Below are 9,934 nucleotides of genomic sequence, written 5' to 3' on the forward strand. Positions count from 1 at the left end.
GTTCATGATGATATTAATGTTATGGATGATATTAATGAGATTGAAAATAGAAAAAAAAGATGTGCACATCTTGCATTCATACCTTCATTCATGTGGATTGACTGTTCAGTCATAGTCATATCATGTGATGCAATTTGTTATTGAATTTGACTAAGTGTAAACATATATGAGTATGATTTATATTCCTCTAAAGTGAAGTATCATAATCGCGTATTTGTCTTTGATTATAAGTTTGTTGATTATCGCTTTGCGTCTATTTGATTTACTTATCTGGTTGAGATGCATATCAGTACTTGTTGATGTACTCATGCTACCTGTACTTTTCTTTTTGTTAAGTGCAGAGCGTGTTTCAACGTTTAGTCAAGATCTCAACTTTAGCTAGCATTTTCAGACTCGGTTTCAAGGGTGAGCACCATAATCGGAAAACCATTAAATCTTCTGATTTGTGTTGATGTTCCTTGCTTTGGGACTAAGATTTTTCATACTTCTTCTTCCTTACTTTGGATATTCTATTAGTTACCTATTTAGACATTCATAGTTGTTCTTGTACGACAACTACAAGCCCCAAAAATTATAATAAATAAGGATTTTCGCACTCTATTAGTGGTTAGATGATTTTGTTGGTCAGATGTTGATTTCTTAACATTTAATAAAGATAGTTTTGACTTATATAATGATGAAGTGGTGTAAAGTGAATGTATATGTGGCATTGAGTTACTTGAGGATTTGGGTTAAGTATGATCTTCCCGCCATAGGTTAGACTGAGTGCCAATCACAATCATTTGAGTCGTGAAAATTTTGAGTAAAATTAAATAATTAAATAAATATAAATAATTAATTTTAAATCTAATAAATAAGTTGTAATTATATATCAAACTTGAATCTATAAATTTTAGATAATAAATTCGCTTTATTCGAGTAAGTAGAGAAAGTCATGTAATTAGGCATGTGTAACACCTTGAAGTTTTGAAGTATGATACGAGACATTCTTTAAATGCATATAGATCCAAATCTGGTGATTTTTAAACTTGACATAGGTTTTAGTATCAATTTCTTAGTATGGGAAGATCTTTGGATACAAACTAAGGTCATAAGAAACTTCTAGCTCAAAGTTAAATTGAAAGCTTCTTTACTGATTGAGTTTTCGTATAAGATTTTACTAGGGTCAAATTCAAACAGAACATAACTCTAAGAATATGAAGAGTTTTGCGGCCCAACATACACCAAATGAAAGTTGTTGGAGTCTTCTTTCTAATACCACTGGTTGTTTGTGAATCTGATTTCGGAGATCATTTTATCAAAAGTTAGTAAACTGACTTACACAATGAAAAGTTTTTCGGACTGATTTACGATGGAAAATCCCTTTCTGCGTTTGCAAACCCAACGCAGACCAAGAAAACACAGGCATTTGGTTTGGAGAAGTTACTAGAAGCCATATGCAAGCTATTATGCGGCCACAAACCCAAGGCCCCGATGGAAAATTTTCTCCGGCGTTATTTCTGGGGCTTTTTGGTCCTTTCCTTAACCTCAATCGTTCTCCACCCTTCTAAAATATTTCCCACTCTTCTATTTACCTTAATATTGATTAAAAGCATCCTCTCAAATCTTCTCAAGGTTTTAAAACATTCAAGCTTCAAGAAAGATTAAGGTAGGGCTCCAAATTCAAAGGGCTCTTCCCCATAGATCATCTCTGAGGTACGTAAGAGCAACACCTTTCATGAGGAACCCATTCTTTCCCACAATTGAGTCTTACTTTCACATTAAGTTCATGATTTAGTAGGGTTTCAAATTTAAATATTTTTAAGTATTAGTTTTTATCCTTGTTACAACTTTCTTAATTATTTCTTAAATATTAATGTTAGTTCTATGGGTTAGATGTCTTTCTCAAGATTGAATTTCATGGCATGTCTATCAGTTTTCTCCATATAATGTTTATGAGTTTTATTAATGTTACTTAAAGTTTATCACTTGTTTTCATGAGATCCAAGGGCGGACCTACACATAATTTTTGGGTGCTCCGACACCCACCAAACTCGACACGAAATAGGTATAATCATATAAAAAATATATGAAAATAGGTATAAATTATATAAAAGCACCCACTAAACAAGAAGTTGGTTAGATGCACTGGCATTTAGCTGGATCTTAAGTCTCTCTACTGGTAGGTGTGCTCGGGTTCAAATTTGGTTGAGATGATTTTTTATTTTTTTGCTGTAGTAAGCACCCACACTCCTTGAATTTTGGGTCCGCCGCTGATGAGATCTATTCTGTCCAAAGTTTACTTGAAAACTCTTTAAGTACTATAAATTCGTGAAAAGATTATGAGAATTGCTTTGAATAATATCATGGCTTGGAAAGTACAAAAACTTATCGTAGCTTGTAAAGTAAAAGTTAAAGAGATTTAGAGTCAAGGCTCACACAAATAAATATGTACATGCTATGATATTTTGAGTCAAGCATGATTTTATAAAATTGTTTAAAGATGTATAATATGAGTAACTAGTATACTTTTGCGAGGATTATTTAGCATCAAGATGGGTACGAGTCTAAGGTTTCATATTCCAAAATTATGTCGCCATATTTCGAAGGAAAGAATAATCCGCAGATGGGATGACTCCTCTATTATTTATAGCCTCCGGGCTCAGCTTTGGGATGGATCCCTAGATTATGTCACGTCTTATAACCTGACAAGGTATAGGTGGGCAGAACTGGACAAGACCTTGGGTTCTGGCAATGTGAAAAAGACTTTGTACTTCATGTTGCGCACATGTCGGTTAAGAGAAACTCTCAAAAAGAAAACGTACTTATTTTGAGGGAATACATTATTGGCCTGAGCCACTAGTTTAAAGAGATTTTTATGAAATATCATTTTCAAGTTTTGCTCAGATTTCAATCATTCAGTTTCTAGTTTCAATTTTTGTTGTATGAATTGTATTAGAGTTGTTTTACTCCAGCATTTCAACTACTTTCTTTCGGGTTTACGTTTGATGAAGTTGGCTATTTAAGTTTTTACATTATTTTCATGTTTTGGATAACTTATTCATTGCATTATTTTAGTAAAGATAGCTTCGTAAGAAAAGTTAGTATGTCTTGTGTTCTATATTTCCTTGCTCATGTCATTTGTTATGATTTAATTCAAATGTTCATTCAGTTAGTTTCTAGTTAGTACATGTTTATTGTTCCATTATATTCCACTATTACATACGAATACATTTTGTATTGATCGTTTTCTATTTTTGGATTGTATCATGTCATGATGTAGATTTTAGGCACACAGACACAGGGATGCTGTCAGATGTTTCGTTAGACTTTTCACTATCAGCCTATGGTGAGTCCTTGCATCTAGAGGACTTGGTTATGTCCCTTCTACTTATTAAACCTTTAGACAGCCATTTAGATTAAGTTTTCCTGGGGGCTTGTCCCAATTGACTTATTCGGTTCATTTTTAGAGGCTTCATTAGATATATGTTGCTTTGCGATTTTCAAGTTGTCTTTAAAATGATTTTTAGTTTTGGATGCTGAAATCAAGTGTTTATATATTGTTTATAGAAGTTTATTGTTGTGAGTTTCCGCAACTTTTGAAAATAAAGTTTTATGAACAGCTTGCTAGACCAAGGATTCTCTCGGGCCATTGGTGGTTTCGAGTGCCTATTATATTTAGGGTGTAGGTTGGGAACGTGACAGTATGAAAGATATTTTCTTTGGTTTCTTACTTGAAGTTTGATAGCTGTATTGTAGCATAACTACATTTAAATTCACACATTTTAGAGCCTATTTTTGAAGACGACACTGACTTTCAACAAGATCTTTTCTATTATAAGATGCTCAAATACGAAATATCTGATTAAGAGTGAATGGTACTCATATATGCTATCACAATCCATGTTGTTGGGTAGGTATGGAAAGTGTTGCAATTAATTAGGAAATTCAACCAATACGTGACAACGCAAAAAGAATTTCTGTCTGCTCAAGAATACAACACTAGTGTAATGAAGGGAAAAAGTGATAATAATATTACTTATGTAACAATCAATCAAACAAAATACTTTCTGTGTTTGAATTTATTTGAGCTACTTTACTTTTTATTTGATAGCTTTTTACTTTTCACATGACATGTTAAAATCACAAGATTAAAGGACATGTTGGTATATTTGACATAACTTTATATTAAAGACCACAAGATTTATAGTTTTCTTACATTCTTAAATTTTTTATCAAGTCAAAAGAGGCCAAACAAATTGTAACAGAGAGAGTAATAAGGTAGTCAGTTGGTGAGATGGCTTTTCTTGTTAACGTAGCATTGTGTAGTGAATGAATTGCTGAACTTATTTGTTGGTTGCTGGGTTGGCTTCATCTCTTTGTTGTTTCTTTTTTTTTTCCTTTCATAGGTGTTCTTCTTTAAGACTATAAATTAGATTAAGTAGCGAGTATTTGTTTTAGGGTTTACTTTTGAGATCTTTACATGAAAATAGCCTAATAGATTTAGTACTGTTTATCTTTTCTAGCAGGTAGGCATAAATTATATATTTATTATCTACTAATTTAACCGCACGTGCCTCGCACGTGTGATATTTGACTATTTAAATTAAATGATTTTGTCTATTGCGATGATTTTTAATAAAGTGTAAAAATTTAAATCACTTTTCAAAAATTTTTCACGCTTTAATAAAATAATGTAAACATAAATATATAAACATATATATTTTACCACTTGAAGTTTCAAGTGGTTGATGAATCATCACTTTTTCGTTTGTCATATAGTACCTCTTTCCCTTGTTGCTACAGGTTAAGAGAGACACATCAATTTAAATCATATTTGTGTTACGATTATTATTATTATTTTATATTTAAAATCTTTTTTATTTTTAAAGTCTTATCTTTACAAAATCATTGATTACATACTTATTACGTACTTAAAACTTGTAAAAATCTGGTACTTTTAAATTTTTCTTATTCTAACAGTTTTGCATTTATTTTTAGATTTTTTAAATCTTCTTAAAATCAAATTTAGTTAATTTAGAATTTTTAAACTAATGAAAAAAGTATTAATGTTCATTAATTTTGATGATTTCTAATAAGAAAAGGTTTTATCGTAAATATATTTAATTAATTTTCAAATCTTAAATTAGAAAAAAGTAGTGAAATTCTAATGAATTCTAATAAGGAAAGGTCTTACCATAAATATATTTAATTAATTTTTAACTCTTAAATATTAGGAAAAATAGTGAAAAGACGATTTTATCTAAAGTAAAGACTTTTAATGAAGGACAAAAAATTCAAACAACATTTTTAAGGACCTTCACACTTTTAATATATTATAGATATAGATATAGATTATATATTATTATTATTATTATTATTATTATTATATAGCAGGGAACGAAACATCAGGAAGTGAAGTGACAACATAAGAATAAACTACTTAGTAATTTTAAGACAAGGTTAATAGAGTATTGTAATAAAAAAATTTGAATTAAAAGATAGAAATATTTGAATTTGAAATATATTATCCTTCTTTTAAAACAACAACAACAACAGTCTCCTTTTTCTTTTTCTTTTTTTTTTTTTTGTTTAAATCAGTAAAATAAATTTTAGTTCCTAATAAAATGCTAACAATGTAGTTTTCAAGTTTGAATGTAACTTCTCAAATGATTTTTCATTTTTTAAATTTTAAAATTTTAAACTATTAGATAATTGTTATGAAATACCTAAGAATAAAGAGAATAGAGAGAGTAATTGTTATTTCTCTTGAGTCATTCTTGAGGGATTGATTTACAATGAAGGAGCCCTTCTATTTATTGAGAAAATTTTAATTTACTCCTAGTCTGAGTAAAAGACAGATGTTTCAAATCCTAATAGATATCAAGTAGATCTTGATAGATCTTGATAGACATTCACTATAATGTAAATACATTTATAACACTCCCCTTGAATGTCTAATTAATAGATAATGTGCCTCATTAAAATCTTACTAGAAAAAACCAGTAGGAAAAAAAATCTAGTGAAGGAAAAAGAGTACACATCTCAAATCATACGCATATAGGTTGCCTCATAAAAACCTTACAAGGAAAATCCTGTGGGACAAAACCTTGTAAGGGAAAAAGAGTACAACGCGTATTAACTCCCCCTAATGAGAACATCCTTGAATTTTTGCATTCCGATCTTGTGCACCATCTTCTTAAAAGTTATAGTTGAAAGAGACTTGGTGAATAAATCAGTGATATTGTCATCGAATGAATCTGTTGCACGTTAATATCACCATTCTTTTATAGCTCATGTGTATAGAAAGACTTTGATGAAGTGTGCTTTGTTCTATCTCTTTTTATGAATCCTCCTTTAAGTTGTGTTATGCATGCTGAATTATCTTCATATTAAATTGTGGACACTTTGTCATATTTCAAGCCACATTTTTCTCGAGTGAGATGTATTATGGACCTCAACCATACACATTCTCGGCTAGCTTCATGAATAACTATTATCTCAGCATGGTTCATTGAAGTGGCTAGATAGACTGCTTTGTATATCTCCAAGATATGGCGGTATCCCCACATGTGAACATATTGCATATTTGAGATCGAGATTTATACAGATCAGACAAGTACCCGACATTAGCATCACCAATAAGATCGGGACTGTAATCTTGCTAACAAATTAACTGAAAAGGGCTATATCAAGCCTTGTAGTAATTGCCAGATACATGAGTGCACCAATTACACTAAGATATGGTACTTCATAACCAATCCAAATTGGTATATTTCTCATTTCAGCAAATATTCTATTGCTTTTGAAAACTCTCCAAGAGTTTCAATGATTTTCATGTTATAAACTTACGCAATATAAGGATTATAAATAAGTTTCCCAGAAACTTTTATATGCTTCAAACATTTTGAATCCTTATAAAAGTTTTCATATGAATTTTGTCAAGTGACAATATTCAACACTTCATGTGTGACATCTTCAAGCGTATGGATTGCAAATCAAATAAGTTTTATGTTTACCAAGATGCATCCTTTCATGTCACTTGATAAATATTTATACGTCAGCATGCTTAAATAAACGTAGAATTCGGATTCTCATAATCTTTTACAATATTGCGTCAATATTATATCAAAGATGATGATATTTCATTTCGTATCGGTTCATAATGCGACATAACATTTTGAGATCTCATCACTTCATTATTTTTAGGTACTTGAACCTCTCATAAGGTTTCATGAAGTGTTATGTCGTAAGCTCTTCAAAAGCACATTGCCTTCTTATTATGATTATTTGTTCCTTATTCTTTTCAAGAATTATTTTATTTGGAACCGAATAGTCTACCACGCTTCATGCTTGCGTAGAATTTGTCCTTTAAGAAAGCAAAATAAGAGCACTTGTAGCTTAAATACTATACTAAATTTAAGTCAATAGATGCTTTCGGCATTTGACTTGAATTATCTTTTTAATGAGGATCTAATGATAATTCCTAACATATTTTATAGCTACTTATAATCTCCCCCTTATGTTAGAAAAACTAACATTCATCCTCCATCTTTTTTTTTGAGGAATCCATTTTTATACATCATGGTATATTCATTAATTGTATACCGTACATCAAAACTATTAGATGGAATAGTTTATTCCTGACCTTGAATCAATTGAGAGGGAAGAAATAATCATAATTTATTGGTCTAATGCATACCAGTGCTATTGTATGCAATATATCATATTTCAGACCAACACGTGAAGCTTTGTTCGCATTAACAATGGTTTAGCTATTTATCAAAGGCATTCAATGCTAAACCACCATCATCAAGATGAATCATCCTGATTACACAATCTGAAAGTTATGCACTTAACTCAATTTTATTGAGCAAGCAACTTTATGAATGTCAAACTACAGGTTGACAATAAATGTACATGTGATCATGATGCATCTTTTCAACATATCACATAATAGGTGAATGGACCCATATTCACCTTTTGTATTTTTCAAATTTTAAGGGATCCAATCCCAAAAATTAGTTGGTCCAACCAACTTATCATGAGAACAAACAACATTAAAAATAATAAAGAATTTTCTAATTCTTCAATATATGTTCAATAGTCAGTATACACATCTTTGAGATGTTGGAATCGTTCATGTCAATTTATGAACTTTTATTCTAGTAAACTCTAAGTTTACCATGACATGTGCCTTTTACGTTAGTAAATTTAAGATTTACTATTACATGAATAAATTTCAGATTTACTACTTTAGAAGTAGATTTCAAAATAACTCCTCGATTATTCTGCTTCATTCGGAGGTGAGTTGTGATACCATCACAATCAAGTGTACATTTGTATTATAATAAGCTTCTCATTCCCCAGGAATGGAATATAATCGTGCCTTAAGCCTATCAAATTGTGATAGCTTATAGCCTCATTTAAAATATTGCTACTTCAGGAACAAACTAATGCATACATATAATGTGGAGAACTTTTCTCCAACATACGTTAAATTATAATCACAATAAGTATGCGAAAATATCATCACTTGTCTTCTTTCAGAAATATTATACACTGCTGCCGCATTCACTTCAAGAATGGAGCAAGTTGTCAACTTTCAGATATCATATATTGCTACCATATTCACATGGAATAGAGCATATCAATGGGATAGCACTCATTATTTTGCCTTAGCCATCATAATATCATCAATATGGTGTATTGAGATTCAAACTCAATATCTTATCCATATAAAGACGTCTTAGGCATAAATTGATGGGACTTGAACCCAACATCTTAAACAATATTATTTTTTGAGAATAAATTTAAAGTATAAATGGTTCCAAATCACAACTTTCACTCAGATCCAACAAATCTAACAATAATTATACCATTAGTAGCAAAAAATAAATAATATAAGAAATTACTAACCTTGAAATTACTTCTCGTTTTCACATGGTAGCAATTGGTTATAAAATTGTCACATATAACAAACACAATAATTTATTATGTCTTAGTTAATAAAGAAAAAAAAATCCACAAAGTAACCTCCTATAACGTCTTCATGTAAAGGCACGACAAAGTTGAATTGAAGCGAGATGACAAAGGCACACATGAGACCATTCAAAAGAAGCATCTATTAGGACCACGAATGTATTTAATATATTATTCAGATTGTCAAACGCGTTATAAAACAATGAAGAACAAGAAGAAGAGTAGAGAGAATAATTGTTATTTCTCTTGAGTGATTCTTGAGGGATTGATTTACAATGAAGGAGCCCTTCTATTTATAGGAAAAATTTACTCCTAATCTGAGCAAAAAGACAGATATTTCAAATCCTAATAGATAACAAGTAGATCTTGATGATAGACATTCACTATAATGTAAATACAATTATAACAATAACGATAATTTAAAATCTTATTTTTTCTAACAAACTGATAAATTTAAATTTTGAATTTGACAAAAAATTTAGTTGACACCAATATCCATATTTGTAACCTCCTATATATATATCCCCTCCAATACATATATCATTTAAGCTTTCTTTTTTTGATCATTTTATTCACAAGATATTAATATAATAGTAAATATAATAGTATCAGAAAATAATTTATATATATCCCCTCCAATACATATATCATTTAAGCTTTCTTTTTTTGATCATTTTATTCACAAGATATTAATATAATAGTAAATATAATAGTATCAGAAAATAATTTTTACATTATTATTGTTAAAATTATTTATACTTTCTCCAACATTTTTCTTTGGAGTATATGTATTTCTTTAACCAATACAATCATTCATAGTCGTAATTTATACTCTCAATCAATCCCTCAAGAATCCCTCATGAGACCTCAAGAATCATTGTTGTTAAAATTATTTATACTTTTGCCAGTATTTTTTTTCAGGATAAATGTATTTCTTTAATCATATATATATATATACTAGAGTGACACATGA

The 9,934-nt window shown here is 30.0% G+C and overlaps 1 long non-coding RNA gene across 1 annotated transcript; it reads left to right on the forward strand.

Annotated features, from left to right (window-relative positions):
- Positions 1-1,030: 1,030 nt before the first annotated feature.
- On the forward strand, positions 1,031-3,565 carry LOC124889416. Its single transcript, XR_007048391.1, has 2 exons — positions 1,031-1,695; positions 3,263-3,565. It is a non-coding gene; the product is annotated as an uncharacterized LOC124889416 (long non-coding RNA).
- The last annotated feature ends 6,369 nt before the right edge of the window (positions 3,566-9,934 follow it).

This window comes from Capsicum annuum, chromosome 12 (assembly GCF_002878395.1).
Source record: "Capsicum annuum cultivar UCD-10X-F1 chromosome 12, UCD10Xv1.1, whole genome shotgun sequence".
NCBI classification, from domain to species: domain Eukaryota; kingdom Viridiplantae; phylum Streptophyta; class Magnoliopsida; order Solanales; family Solanaceae; genus Capsicum; species Capsicum annuum.